This window comes from Palaemon carinicauda, chromosome 18 (assembly GCF_036898095.1).
Source record: "Palaemon carinicauda isolate YSFRI2023 chromosome 18, ASM3689809v2, whole genome shotgun sequence".
Lineage (NCBI taxonomy): Eukaryota > Metazoa > Arthropoda > Malacostraca > Decapoda > Palaemonidae > Palaemon > Palaemon carinicauda.
This window is the reverse complement of record NC_090742.1, coordinates 62,214,343-62,230,656: the sequence shown is the minus strand read 5'-3', so window position 1 is coordinate 62,230,656 and position 16,314 is coordinate 62,214,343. Positions and strand designations below refer to the sequence as shown.

Genomic DNA, 16,314 nt, shown 5'->3' with positions numbered 1-16,314 from the left:
TGGGCACCCAAGATGACGTCTCACTTTCCATGAAATATAAAAGTGCTGCTACAAGAGGACAAAATATTCTTGGTCATCTGCTGTATATCATACTGTTCCTACAACCTAGAATGATTTCCTCTCCCTTTCTGTCTTTGCTTGCTACTTAGTCTTTAAGGCTTGCTTGCACCTTGAAGGGGACTTAACTTGGTATTATCTGCAGTTTGGTGAAGGAGAATCTTTTTCAATGTACTCTCAATTTGTCCTTGAAGCTGTGGTCTTGCTACAATGAAATACATACTGAATTCTTTGCTTCAGTATATAAAACTAAATTTTTCATACAGTGATAGTTCAGATATTATACTTAATTTCTAATAGAAGTAAATTATTCTTGTGATTTATCTGCTCTATGCTGAAGGAATTATCTTGAGGTGATCTTACTATGTATGTACTGCCGTGAGGAGGATTACCAATCTTGAACCATCCGCTTGTACTATAGAGATCCCATCTCCCTAATAGCTCCCTCTCTATCTGCAAGCTTGACTTCTGCATGGAAACTGTGATCACACCTCTCTCTCTCCTATTCTGCTATTTGTTTAAGATAAGTTTTTCAAAATGGAATTTCTCTGACAAAATGTCAGAGGAATTCCATTTTGAAAAACTTGAAGGTAAACAAATAGCAGAATGAGAGATATGTGATCACTGATTTCATGCAGAAGTCAAGCTTGCAGATAGAGAGGGAGCTATTAGGGAGATGGGATCTCTATAGTGCAAGCGGATGGTTCAAGATTGGTCATCCTCCTCACGGCAGTACATACATAGCAAGATCACCTCAAGATAATTCCTTCAGCATAGAGCAGATAAATCACAAGAATAATTTACTAATATTTAGAAGCTAAGAATATCTAGAATTTTCTTGGAGCAGCACATTTAAATCTAAACCAAGTGACTGTATGGAAAATTTAGTTTTCCAAACTGATCAAGAATTCTTCTGTATGAAGAGTGAGGAAAGCTTTTTAACATGTTGTATTCCCCACACCCATACCAGTTACACATACTAAATATAATAGAGATATTTCGTCTAAAAATTCAAGTTATGTATTTTCTATAAAATCTTACTTCCAAAATACACTGAATTATGAACTTTGGTGTTATGACCTTTCCTGGAAAGAAGAATTAAGTGATAATGATCTTCCTCACCCCTAAAATAAACAAATAAGTAAAATCAGTCTAGGCTACATGGCATTATTCTATTTGAGCAGTTTAAAAGATTGCACAAATGTAATATTTACAAGTTTAATAATAGATTGCACAAATTTAACACTTACAAGAAAAAATAAAGTCCTAGAATGAATGTGAAAACCTGTTAATATTCTGAATTCTGTTCAGTTTCTGGTTTGAATATTTAAGAGGAACTAATTAAAGAACAATATATATTAAAGAGCAATGATATATATTCAAGAACAATCATAAATTAAAGAACAATAATATATATTAAAGATTATATAAATTTGGACAAACTTTAAAATTTGACCTATTGAAGAAATTACAGCTCAAAGTGTGGAATTCAGTCATTGGAGTAAAGTAACAGTGATTGGGAGAATTTTCGCATTTGATAGATTAGACTTTACAAACGTCAACAGAATCCAATCACTTTGAGAAAGTTACTTACAATACTGTAGTCAAAATGGGATTGGCAAAATAAAGATTTCCAAATATATTACTGTATATATCTGCATTACCTAGCAATAGTTATTGCTTGGCCCAAATTTAATTGACAGGTTCTCAATTACTTCTGTTGGAAAATAGAATCACACATTTATTAAAACTTACTGTGCATCATAGAATTGTAATAAACATGTCTTCCATTACATGTCTTCCTCCATTATTATTTTTTAGACTGTCTTAGCAAATCTTTCATGAAATTTGACTGTGGCAATACTCTCACATTCTTCTGATCAATTGGCTTAAATCTCTGAAATAAATTTAGATAATTAACAAAATGTGGTTGAGTAAGCATTCCCCCAATGCTTTACAGTAGTAAAAATCAGCTCTAGTTACTTTGTACTCATTAAAATCAATAAAAATATGACTTATAAAGCATTGATTAGATAAATTCTTGCCACAGTTATAAAATTCTGATTAAAAGGCATAAAAATTATTCTAAGTCCTGAGATTATTTTTTTATTAACCCTTTTACCCCCAAAGGACGTACTGGTACGTTTCACAAAACCCATCCCTTTACCCCCATGGACGTACCGGTACGTCCTTGCAAAAAAAATGCTTTAAAAAAATTTTTTGTCATATTTTTGATAATTTTTTGAAAAAATTCAGGCATTTTCCAAGAGAATGAGACCAACCTGACCTCTCTATGACAAAAATTAAGGCTGTTAGAGCAATTTAAAAAAAATATACTGCAAAATGTGCTGGGAAAAAAATAACCCCCTAGGGGTTAAGGGTTAGAAATTTCCAAAGAGCCTGGGGGTAAAAGGGTTAATATAACAATTTAATGCATCATACTATCTTGTGGCTGTTGCCAAGTGTCCCTAGATGTCATGTCTTATTTACCCATCAACTTATAATTACGGATACCCACAGGAGTAAAATTTAAAATCCCAATTATCTGGTTACACAAGTATATACAGTATATATCAAACCAGCATTTGGTACAAATTTAGAAAAAAATTGCTTTAATTTTGCAATAAACTTTCTCTTGAAAACAAAAAAAATCTACCAAATTTAAAAAATTACAAAATTTCATAGCTGTACAAACCAGTTTTTTAAATAGGTTTTACAAACCGTTGCTGTTTAGCTAGGACCAGAATTCAGGAAATATGGGATTCTGGTATTACTGAACCATTGCCAGCATCCCACCCATGCTGGGTAAGAGCGGCTGGGTCAGCCAGACTCGCTATACTTACTCGTGGTCAAGAATTGAGAGGTAGATAAGGTAGGAAATTTATATTAAAGGCCTCGGACTTTTATAGCGAGGAAAAATAAAATTTCAAAATTTTTGTTTGTTCTTACGAGAGATACAAACCATCATAATATAAATGGGAGTCTTCCTTAAGGGGAAGGAAGTGTCAGTGAAAGATAGGTGTCTGCTCAAACCTTTATCCACAGGATAAAAATAATAAAAATTACATCCACATGATAAAAATAATAAAAATTTCAATTTCTAACCAGCTCATAAGAGAGGCAAGGTCAAGATGCTGGCCTTAAAATAAGAGACGAGTGACTAAGTCGACAAGTTTGTAAAATAACGTGAACCAACTTTTAAAATTCTAGCATGCTCACACTTTTCTTACATACTTGGTGGTCTTATGTATTGATACTCCGAAGAGAGGAATATTCAGAAAAGATAATTCTTTCAACTCTGTCTAAATCACACTTATGCTGAGAATAACTAGTGAATGCGACAAAAAGTTAGCCGCCATCCTGCAAAGGTATAAGTCTCCGACTATCTGTTGTACCGCCAATAATGGGCCCAAGGACAAAGTGTTTAGTGATCTGCGCATGTAGTCTTTTCAATAATGTACGGTGAAAGTGATTTGTCTCTTCCACACACCAGCATTAAGGATTCGAGATATCGATTAATAATTGCGCAATGCTCAGGTTGCGGCAACAAGACATGTCATGAGCTTTAGGAGGGGGCCACAACGACACTTCTAAATATTTATAAATTTTAAGTACGACTTCACATAACCAGAAGGACATGATGGTATTTTTGGTGGTTTCCTTCTTGTTTCGGCTTGTGCTGACAAGTTAGGGATGGACGGTCATAAGAGACTAGTTCCTTTTAAGATAAACTGCCCTTAAAGGACAGAGTAAGAAGAAGTCCAGACCATCAGTTACCCCCTTGGCAATAAAATCTGAAACAAATGATAGCACAATACATCTTTCCATCCTTTGGAGTGTGAAACAAGATACTAAAGGCCATGTAACTCGCTTATACTCTGTGGAAGACCAACTTGAGGGCAAGATATCATTCTAAAAGCTTTTTTGAAGAGGTTTGCAAAGTGGCATTTTAAAGGGGATGGCTCTGCCCCATTGGAACTATTATTTTGGGTTCACTTAAAATTCAATATTCTCTTTTGTATCTTAACTGATTTTCATAATTTATAAAGTTTTTTAAAGATAATTTTATTAGCTGAATTCTTATAGAACAATTTCTTTTATTAGTCCCCATTTTTTGTTTATTTTTTTTCCCAAACATATTGGCAATGTTTGTTAAAAGAATGCCAATATTTCATATGTATATAACTCAAAAATTTCACAAATCCCTTCTATAAATTTGTAGAAAATAAAATTTCCTTAGAAGTACAGGGTGGTTTTAGAAGAGGTAGGGGTTGTATGGATCAGATTTTTAGTTAGGCAGATATGCGAGAAATATTTAGCAAAAGGAAAGGAGGTGTATGTTGCGTTTATGGATCTGGAGAAAGCATATGATAGAGTTGATAGGGAAGCAATGTGGAATGTGATGAGGTTATATAGAGTTGGTGGAAGGTAGTTGCAAGCAGTGAAAAGTTTCTACAAAGGTAGTAAAGCATGTGTTATGATAGAAAATGAAGTGAGCGATTGGTTTCCAGCGAGAGTGGGGCTGAGACAGGGATGTGTGATGTCGCCGTGGGTGTTTAACTTGTATGTTGATGGAGTGGGGAGAGAATGCTCGAGTGCTCAGACGAGGATTGAAACTGGTAGATGAGAATGACCATGAACGGGAGGTAAATCAGTTGTTGTTTGCAGACGATACTGTACTGGTTGCAGACGAGGAAGAGAAGCTTGGCCGATTAGTGACAGAATTTGGAAGGGTGTGTGAGAGAAGGAAGTTGAGAGTTAATGTGGGTAAGACTACGGTTATGAGATATACGAGAAGGGAGGGTGGTGCAAGGTTGAATGTCATGTTAAATGGAATGGCGAGTTACTTGAGGAGGTGGGTCAGTTTAAGTACTTGGGGTCTGTAGTTGCAGCAAATGGTGGAGTGGACGCAGATGTACGTCAGGGAGTGAATGAAGGTTGCAAAGTGTTGGGGGCAGTTAAGGGAGTAGTAAAAAAGAGGGTTGGGCATGAATGTAAAGAGAGTTCTGTATGAGAAAGTGATTGTACCAACTGTGATGTATGGATCGGAGTTGTGGGGTACAATCTGTGATGTATGGATCGGAGTTGTGGGGAATGAAAGTGATGGAGAGACAGAAATTGAATGTGTTTGAGATGAAGTGTCTAAGGAGTATGGCTGGTGTATCTCGAGTAGATGGGGTTAGGAACGAAGTGGTGAGGTTGAGAACGGGTGTAAGAAATGAGTTAGCAGCTAGAGTGGATATGAATGTGTTGAGGTGGTTTGGCCATGTTGAGAGAATGGAAAATGGCTGTCTGCTAAAGAAGGTGATGAATGCAAGAGTTGATGGGAGAAGTACAAGAGGAAGGCCAAGGTTTGGGTGGATGGATGGAGTGAAGAAAGCTCTGGGTGATAGGAGGATAGATGCGAGAGAGGCAAGAGAGTGTGCTAGAAATAGGAATGAATGGCGAGCGATTGTGACGCAGTTCCGGTAGGCCCTGCTGCTTCCTCCAGTGCCTTAGATGACCACGGAGGTAGCAGCAGTAGGGGGTTCAGCGTTATGAAGCTTCATCTGTGGTGGATAACGGGGGAGGGTGGGCTGTGGCACCTTAGCAGTACCAGCTGAACTCGGTTGAGTCCCTTGTAAGGCTGAGAGGAACGTAGAGAGGAGAGGTCCTCTTTTTTGTTTCATTTGTTTGATGTCGGCTACCCCCAAAATTGGGGGAAGTGCCTTGGTATATGTATGTATGTATCTTTTTATATATTTACACAATGAAGAAACAGAAAAAAAAAAAAGAGGTTGGAAGAAAGGAAGCAGGAAAAGAGGTAAAGTAGAAGGTTTTAAATTGCAGCTAGGGCCTGAAATGATACCTGAAACCTTTATATAATTCCTTGGCTAAATGGCACTACCCTATTTGAGGGATTAAATAGATTGCACACTTTTAACATTGTTTACAGAAGATTATTAGTTTACTTGTAGGAATAACTTGCAAAAAAATTTTATAATCTGAAAATTGATAAAGTAGCTACCTAAAGAACTAAGTTAATGTAACTTTGGACAACCATTAGAGATGATTATTGAAATAAGAGTGGGGAATAATAAATTAAGAGAAAGTGCATTAAGTGGAATTTGGTTGACGATACATTACGGTAACATTAACGGGGAGTTATCATATTGCATAGTAGAGAAGTGACTTTATAAACAGCAATAAAACAAATGAGAAAAGTTACTGTATACTACATTTAAAATGAAATTGGGAAAGTAAAAAAAAATATTTCCCTCATACATTACTGTACATATCTGCATTATTTGCAAAACTAACTTTAATTGCAATAGTTAGTGCTTGGATATGCTTGGCCCAAACCTAATTAACAGGTTCTCAATTACTTCAGTTGGAAAATAGAAAAAATTATATTTGTTACTTACTTTGCAGCGATATTAAGTCTGTCTTCCTCCATTATTATTTTAGATCTAGGCAATCTTGTATGAAATTTGACTGGTAACACGCGGATCCCTCTGGTAAACGGCTGGTTAAAATCTCTGAAATGAATTAGTTAAATTAACAAACGTGTGGTTGAATAAGCCAATTTTCCCCCAATTCTTTACAGTAGTAGAAAGGTACTTTATTTACCTTGTATTAACATTCAATAATACTACTATAGTCAATTAATTTTAGTGAGGCAGATTTTCACCGACTCGCAGGGGTGCCCTTTTAGCTGGGAAAAGTTTCCTGATCACTGATCGGTTGGACAAGATAGTTCTAACCAATCAGATAGCAGGAAACTTTTCCGAGCTAAAAGGGCCCCGCTGCGAGTTGGTGCAAATGCACCTCATTAAAAAAAATTGAGTATATGTGGGATCCGTGTGTACGATATGTTTTCCCGCGCATTTATAAAGATGTGCGGAGCCTGTTGCAGGCACTTGTAATCTGGGTATCTGATTAATAAACAATGAATCGTCATCGACTCTTCTTCTTCGACCCCAAGATGGCGCAGTGAGATATGAACCTACGCCTGTGGAGCGTAGATCAGGATGGCACCACCTATTAGACCTCGTCTTGCAACGCCCTCCAGGAGGGCCATCGCAACTCCGTCACTTCGTCAGGCCCGCGACACCATTATGTCCCAGCAACGAGCTATCATTGCACTGCAAACCCATGTGGCTAACCTGCCGGTAGCCGGAGTGCCACGGGTGTCCAATGCTTCAGCTCCTGAGAAGTGTGATGTGGAAATGTCTTCAGCGGCGTTCAGGACATGGAGGCGGTCTATGGAGTGCTGGATTCACCTGAACAGGTGGCCTAGTTTGGAGGCCGTCATGCACATCCGTCTTCTGTGTGTGCCAGCTCTACAGAGAGCTTTAGATGCAAAGTTCTCAGCGGCCCAATGGTCATGTGTGAGCCCCAAGGAGGCATTAGATAGCGTTGAAAAGCTAGTACTACGGTCATCCAACCAAGCAGTGCTATGGAGCGAATTCTTTAATGATGTTCAGGCCACGGATGAGCCTATCAATGTGTATTTTCAAAGGTGTTCTCAGTTAGCTCTAGATTGCAAGTTCGAGTGCCCACAGTGTAATTCCGATCTGTCTGAATATATGCTATTGCGTAAAGTGATGGTAGGGTTGAATAATTTAGTGCTTAAAAGAGAAATTTTTCAAAGTTATCATAGGTATGATAGCGTAGACGCCCTCAGGGCACAGTGCATAGCATTTGAAGCTGCGGTTAGGGATGTAGGTGAGAGCGGGAAAATTTCCCGCCAAATTGCAAGTTATCCGCCAGTCGAGGCAGCCAATGTCACGGAGGAGGGGGAGTGTGCAGCCGCCACTATCCACCGTGCTGTGCATCGTACGCCGCCAACGAGGTGCGGCAACTGTGGCAGTTCGCACTCTGATAAGAATTCGTGTTTGGCCAAAGGTGTTACTTGTTATAATTGCCAGAAAGTGGGGCATTTGAAGAAATGCTGTAGGGGCAAACGTAAGGTCCTGCCAGAAGTATCTAGTGCTGTAGTGATTGCATCTACCGCCGTTGCGGGACAACCGTTATTAAATGTATCAGTGTCAGTGCCGGGGGGGAGGGAGTGTGTACCCACCACCGCCGTTGCCGATACGGGGGCCCAGGTTTGCGTCGCTGGCAGCGAGCTGTTGCAGCTGCTGCACCTCGACCCCGCGAAAGTTGAAAAGCAGCAGACGCTGAGAGATGTTGCAGGCATTCGTTTGAAGTGTTTAGGGGCAACTAAGTGTTGTGTATCATTAAATGGTCGATCCTCTATGCAGGAGATTTTCTTCGTGAATTCTGCAACAAATTTATACTTGTCATTGTCAATGTGTAAAGAGTTGGGTCTAGTCCCAGCTACGTTCCCCTATCATCTCGCCAGTGTTGCCACCGTTGATACAGTAGAGGAGGTGGATCTCTCACGTCCGACAGTGTTACCATTCCCCCCGATGGAAGAAAACGTTCCCTTACTTCAAGATTGGCTACTCCAACGTTTTTCGGCGACAACCTTCAACACCTCCAAGTCACCCCTCCCAGTTATGGAGGGCCCACCCCACCGCATCCACCTCGTCACCGGGGCCATACCCTATGCTTGCCACACACCTGCAGCGGTCCCAAAGCACTGGGAAGATGAAGTCAAGGCTCAGCTGGAGGAGGACGTACGTAGGGGCATCATCCAGCCAGTACCACCGGGGGAGGCCACAGAGTGGTGCGCCAGAATGGTAGTAGTGGCCAAAAAGGATGGCCACCCGAGGAGGACAGTGGATTATCAGCGCTTAAATGCATGTTGCAAGAGGGAAACGCACCATACACCAGCACCCTTTGATATAGTATCTGGTGTACCTGTTCGAAGCTATAAGACTGTTGCAGATGCGTTCTGGGGTTTCCACCAGGTGGAGTTGGATGAGGACAGCCGAAGACTGACAACTTTCATAACCCCATGGGGCAGGTACCAGTATCGTAGCACCCCGATGGGCCACTGTGCAGCTTCCGATGCCTACACTCGACGGTTTGATGACGCAATTATGGATATTCCTCGCAAGTACAAGTGTGTAGACGACACCCTTCTGCATGACATAAGTGTTGAGGGAGCCTTTTGGCACACCTTTGATTTTCTGGCTACCTGCGCGAAGAAAGGCATTACCCTAAAACCAGAAAAGTTCTCATTTTGCAGGAGAGAGGCTACCTTTGTTGGTTTTCACCTGGGGTGGGACTCGTATGAGCCTACAAGTGAAAGGTTGGCTGCCATAAGAGACTTTCCCATGCCAGCCCAACCATCAGTTACGGATATCAGATCCTGGTATGGTTTCGTCAACCAGCTGGCACCCTTTTTGGCCACCGCGCCCCTCATGGAGCCCTTCCGGGAACTACTGAAGAAATCTACAGGAAAGAAGGTATATTGGGACGAACAACTGCAACACAAGTTCCGACAGGCTCAAGATATTATTTGTCGGCTGGCAAAGGATGGACTACGGTATTACGACAAGACTAGGCCTACAGCAGTAATCACAGATTGGAGTAGGGAAGGTATAGGTTTCGTTGTCCTGCAACAGTACTGTGGTTGTACCTCCCTAGAGACCCCTTTTTGTTGCAAAGGGGGTTGGCGGCTGGCTCTGTGTGGGAGTCGTCACCTGTCTGCTGCTGAATCCGGATACGCAGCAGTGGAAGGAGAAGCTTTGGCAGTGGCCTGGTGTCTACGGAAAGCAAGATTGTTTCTGTTGGGATGCCCCTCCCTCATTATCGTAACAGACCACCGCCCACTAGTGAAGCTTTTGGGGGATAGGGCCCTCACAGATGTGGTGAACCCAAGGTTATTCCGCCTTAAAGAAAAGACTCTGCAATATAAGTTCACAATAAAGTACCTGCCAGGAAAGTGGAATTCAGCAGCCGATTTTCTATTTCGGTACCCCTCCCTAATGGCAGTCCCAGATAAGGAGGACACCATACAAGAAGAAGATATCTCCGCGGCGGTAGCAGCAGCAACAGTAGCTGTATTGAGCCAAGATGACGGTATTACAATGGACGAAGAGATGGTCATGGACGCAGCAAATAATGATCCCGTATACCAGCTGTTGCTTGCAAGAGTCCGTGCTGGGGACTGGCCTAAGCAAAAATCCCAAGAACTACAGTGTCTTCGACCCTTCTACAGCGTAAGGGACAGGTTGGCTGCTGCACAAAGTATGGTGACATATACCCATGAGGAGGGGGCAGTGAGATTAGTGGTACCTGACTCATTACGTAATAAAGTAGCAAGGAACCTGCATGCCAGCCACCAAGGGCTAGATTCGATGTTACGTCGTGCAAGAGCAACCGTGCATTGGCCTGGAATAGCAGGCGACCTGGAACAATGCCGAGCTTCCTGTGATGTCTGCAACCTGCACACGCCCTCTTCACCGCCAGAAGTCATGATTGTTACCCCTCCCCCTGAGTACCCCTTCCAGCAGACGGTGGCTGATCTCTTTCAACTCGAAGGACAAGTTTATTTGGCCTACGCTGACAGACTGACGGGTTGGCTAGAAATAGCGCATTTCCCCAAGGGAACTGGTTCCAACAAAATTATAGCGAAACTACGTGGCTACTTTTCCAGGTGGGGGGCTCCCGAGCAACTCTCCACTGATGGAGGCACTAACTTGGCTAGTGAGGAGATGATGGACTTTCTTAAGAAATGGAGGGTTACTGTCCGCCTTTCATCTGCTCATTATCCGCAGTCAAATGGGAGGGCAGAGGCTGCTGTGAAATCCGCCAAAAGAATCATCCGCTCGAACACGGGGGCCAACGGTAGTTTGGACAACGACAGGTGCACACAGGCAATGCTGCAATACCTGAATACGCCCTTGAGAGAGATAGGCAAGTCACCAGCTCAACTAGCAACAGGAAGAGCACTTCGTGATGGTGTTCCTACAGCAAGACAGCAGTATAAGGTAGATCGCCACTGGAGAAGAACCCTTCGACAGCGGGAAATATTGATGGCATCGTCTAGTGACAGATTTCCCCAATCACCAAGACAACGCTCTTGCAACATGACTCCATTGCATGAGGGCACCCAGGTTAGGATTCAAGATCCCGGGACTAAAAGGTGGGACAGATCAGGTGTCATTATCTCCCATCACCCATACCGGCAGTACACAGTAAGGCTTGACGGGAGTGGAAGGTTATCATTGCGCAACAGAAAACATTTAAAGGGACAGATAGCTTGTCCCACGCCCAGCCCACCGTCTGACCCAACCCCTAGCACCACACCAGCTGACAGCAGCAGTGAGAGCCCGCCCAGGTCTAGCTCCCCCACACCCAGTCTACCCCGTGCTACGAGACCGCAACGCTCCAGGAAAGAACCTGGCTGGCTCACTGAATTTGTTAAATAATATGTAATTGTCATTGCTTTTGTGTACTGCTAGCCTATAAATAGATTTCCTTGTCCACGTGTTATTATGGATTTTTTTTTTTTTAAAGAATTATTGAAAATTCATGCTATACTATACATCTGATAGTGTTGCTCACATTGCTTTGTTCTGTGAATGTTTTAATTTTTTTCTTGTATGGCTATGTTTGCAGTATGCAGTTGATCCATTTCTATTATGCCAATTCGACCCATTTTTATTAAGCGATTATTGATTTATTTACTCTGATTATTTTTGTGTAGCTAGATGCTACATTGTGCATCCTATCTGTTTTGTTACTGATTTACCCCATTTGATAATTATCAGATTGCAGTGTAATTGTTGTAATTATTACATGTCAATCTTGGAGGGGCATGTGGGATCCGTGTGTACGATATGTTTTCCCGCGCATTTATAAAGATGTGCGGAGCCTGTTGCAGGCACTTGTAATCTGGGTATCTGATTAATAAACAATGAATCGTCATCGACTCTTCTTCTTCGACCCCAAGAGTATAGTTATATTTTCCTTAAAAAATATGATTTATAAAGCACTGATTAGATAAATGCTTGAAAATTTTTCATAAATCCTGATAAATTTTACTTTTTACAAATACAGCAATTATATGCATCATTTGACACATTTAGTGACACTTGGCAAGTTACTTTAAAATGGCATGTCTTATTTACTGGTGACATACTTATATTGATTAAAAAATTATGAATAGATTTTTAAGGATACTGTACCCATACAAGAGTTTAATATTTAAAATCTCCTCTTATCTGGTTTCACTACCAAACAAGTTTAAACTGTAATTATATCAAACCAATATTTTGTATAAATTTATATATATATATATATATATATATATATATATATATATATATATATATATATATATATATATATATATATATATATATATAAAAAAGGGGGGGGGATATGCAATGAACTTGCTCTTTTAAAAACTACAAAAAATATGTTATTTTCATTAATAAAATAAATTTTTGAATATACTTACCCGGTGATCATATAAGCTGCAACTCTGTTGCTCAACAGAAAAACCTACGGTCAAAATACGCCAGCGATCGCTATGCAGGTGGGGGTGTACATCAACAGCGCCATCTGTCGAGCAGGTACTTAGTACTCCAAGTCAACAAAGAACCAATTTTCTCCTCTGTCCACTGGGTCTCTATTGGGGAGGAAGGGAGGGTCCTTTAATATATGATCACCGGCTAAGTATATTCAAAAATTTATTTTATTAATGAAAATAACATTTTTCAATATTAAACTTAGCCGGTGATCATATAAGCTGATTCACACCCAGGGGGGTGGGTAGAGACCAGCATTACATGTTGACATTATTATGAGCTAAGTATTTTGTATTTCATTTTAGCAGTTATTCAAAATAACAAACATAAAATAAATAAGTACCTGGTAAGGAAGTCGACTTGAACAATTACTCTGCCTTTTTAAGTACGTCTTCCTTACGGAGCCTCGCGATCCTCTTAGGATGCTGAGCGACCCCTAGGATCTGAAGTATCAAGGGTTGCAACCCATACAACAGGACCTCATCAAAACCTCTAATCTAGGCGCTTCTCAAGAAATGACTTTGACCACCCGCCAAATCAAGTAGGATGCGAAAGGCTTCTTAGCCTTCCGGACAACCCAAAAACAATAATAAAACATTTCCAGAGAAAGATTAAAAAGGTTATGGAATTAGGGAATTGTAGTGGTTGAGCCCTCACCCACTACTGCATTCGTTGCTACGAATGGTCCCAGAGTGTAGCAGTTCTCGTAAAGAGACTGGACATTCTTAAGATAAAAAGACGCGAACACTGATTTGCTTTTCCAATAGGTTGCGTCGATTATACTTTGCAGAGATCTATTTTGTTTAAAGGCCACGGAAGTTGCGACAGCTCTAACTTCGTGTGTCCTTACCTTCAGCAAAGCTTGGTCTTCCTCATTCAGATGGAAATGAGCTTCTCGTATTAACAGTCTGATAAAATAGGATAAAGCATTCTTTGACATAGGCAAAGATGGATTCTTAACTGAACACCATAAAGCTTCAGACGGGCCTCGTAAAGGTTTTTAAAATAGAACTTAAGAGCTCTTACAGGACATAAGACTCTTTCTAGTTCATTTCCAACCATACGATAAGTTTGGAATATCGAACGATATTGGTCAAGGCCGAGAAGGCAGCTCGTGTTTGGCTAGAAAACCAAGTTGTAGAACATGTAGCCGTTTCGGATGAGAATCCGATGTTCTTGCTGAAGGCATGAATCTCACTGACTCTTTTAGCTGTGGCTAAGCATATCAGGAAAAGTCTTTAAGGTGAGATCTTTCAGGGAGGCTGATTGTAGCGGTTCGAACCTGTCTGACATAAGGAATCTTAGTACCACGTCTAAATTCCAACCAGGTGTAACCAAACGACGCTCCTTCGTGGTCTCAAAAGACTTAAGGAGGTCCTGTAGATCTTTATTGTTGGAAAGATCTAAGCCTCTGTGACGGAAGACTGATGCCAACATGCTTCTGTAACCCTTGATAGTGGGAGCTGAAAGAGATCGTTCTTTCCTCAGATATAAGGGAAAGTCAGCTATTTGAGTTACAGAGGTACTGGTCGAGGATACGGATACTGACTAGCACCAGTTTCGGAAGATTTCCCACTTCGATTGGTAGACTCTAAGGGTGGATGTTCTCCTTGCTCTAGCAATCGCTCTGGCTGCCTCCTTCAAAAAGCCTCTAGCTCTCGAGAGTCTTTCGATAGTCTGAAGGCAGTCAGACGAAGAGCGTGGAGGCCTTGGTGTACCTTCTTTATGCGTGGCTGACGTAGAAGGTCCACCCTTAGGGGAAGTGTTCTGGGAACGTCTACTAGCCATCGAAGTACCTCGGTGAGCCATTCTCTCGCGGGCCAGAGGGAAGCAACTAGAGTCAACCTTGTCCCTTCGTGAGAGGCGAACTTCTGCAGTACCTTGTTGACAATCTTGAACGGAGGGAATGCATAAAAATCTAGATGTGACCAATCTAGTAGAAAGGCATCTATATGAACTGCTGCTGGGTCCGGGATTGGTGAGCAAAATATTGGGAGCCTCTTGGTCATCGAGGTTGTGAAGAGATCTATGGTTGGCTGGCCCCAGGTGGCCCAAAGTCTCTTGCATACATCCTTGTGGAGGGTCCATTCTGTTGGAATTATTTGTCCCTTCCGACTGAGACAATCTGCCATGACATTCAAGTTGCCTTGGATGAACCTCGTTACTAGTGATATGTCTAGACCTTTTGACCAGGTGAGGAGGTCCCTTGCGATCTCGTACAATGTCAGAAAGTAGGTCCCTCCTTGCTTGGAGATGTACGCCAAAGCCGTGGTGTTGTCCGAGTTCACCTCCACCACTTTGCCTTGAAGGAGAGAACTGAAGCTTTTCCAGGTCAGACGTACTGCCAGTAGCTCCTTGCAGTTGAAATGCATTGTCCTTTGACTCGAGTTCCATAATCCCGAGCATTCCCTACCGTCTAATGTCGCACCCCAGCCTACGTCCGATGCGTCCGAGAAGAGAACGTGGTTGGGAGTCTGAACAGTCAGGGGAAGACCCTCTCTAAGGTTGATATAGTCCTTTCACCAAGTCAGACAAGACTTTATCTTCCCGGAAACCGGGATCGAGACCGCTTCTAGCGTCTTGTCCTATTTCCCGTGAAAAGCTAGATGGTATAGAAGAGGACGGAGGTGTAGTCTTCCTAGTGACAAAATGATCCACGGATGACAGTGTCCCTACCAGACTCATCCACAGCCTGACTGGGCAGCGTTCCTTCTTCAGCATCTTCTGGATGGATAGCAGGGCTGGGGGCTGATCGTCTTGTTCAGCAACGTCCTCATCAGAGGGTTCCTCATACGAAACTGATGAGGAAACGGCAACGGAGTGGGCAACGTCTGACTCGCTGAATCCGGTCGCACTGGTGGATGCGTGACGGAGCCGGACGCAATATCATGGCACTGTGCACAGTCTGTGAACTGTCAACAACCATGGGTGCGCGAGGAAGTACAGCGTCAACCCGAAACTGTCTAGACTGTCTGGGTTGTGCAGTCAACACCCTACCGGGTTGCTGAGGTTGACGCACTGCGTCACAACAAGACACCTCTGCTGGTTGTTGAACGTCCTGAACGTCAACAACCACCTCCGAGCGTCGCTTAACGTCAACGTGCGACTGGCAACCCACACTGGGTCGCATCGGTGGAGGAACCACCTCAACTGGCAGACGCGAGTAGGTTACCTCAGCGGCAACAGGGCGCACAACCGACCGGTTGGAAGGTTGTTGGCCAGAAGGAGGAACCACCTCAACTGGCAGACGCGAGTAGGTTACCTCAGCGTCAACAGGGCGCACAACCAACTGGTTGGAAGGTTGTTGGCCAGAAGGAGGAACCACCTCAACTGGCAGACGCGAGTAGGTTACCTCAGCGTCAACAGGGCGCACAACCAACCGGTTGGAAGGTTGTTGGCCAGAAGGTTCTTAAGGTTGTTGGCCAGAAGGTTCTTTGCATTTAAGTCCTCTATCAAGGACGCAAGCTTGGACTGCATGTCTTGCAGCAAAGCCCATTTAGGGTCTACGGGAGCAGGTGTGGCAACAGACGGGGTTAGCGACTGCGGCGGAACCATTTACCATCCCTGAAAGCCTTGTTATGTGTGACATAATAGTACAGCAAAACTTCAAAGGCTCGACAAAAGTGAGAAGTTGACCTGTAAACAACTTGGAGCGTCTCCTGGCTAGGCGCCAGGGCGAGTCTACCAGAATTGAGAAGTCTATCTGGGCAGAGGCATGAACTCCCAAGCCGAGAACTTCTCTCGTGTCCTATCAGACTCTCGCTCTATAAGCCAGTTTAAAAGAAGGGAAATCAAAGGCTGAATCCCTAAAACTCCTCCTGGTGCA

General features: G+C 42.4%; 1 long non-coding RNA gene across 1 annotated transcript in view; it reads right to left on the bottom strand.

Moving 5' to 3' along the window:
- Positions 1-1,178: 1,178 nt before the first annotated feature.
- The window catches only part of LOC137657089 (uncharacterized), a 30,980-nt gene continuing 15,844 nt past the window's right edge, over positions 1,179-16,314 (bottom strand). The window contains exons 3-4 of the long non-coding RNA XR_011047100.1: positions 6,462-6,575; positions 1,179-1,954 (exon numbers count right to left, since the gene is read on the bottom strand). This is a non-coding gene — a long non-coding RNA (uncharacterized lncRNA). The remainder of the gene's footprint in view (positions 1,955-6,461; positions 6,576-16,314) is intronic.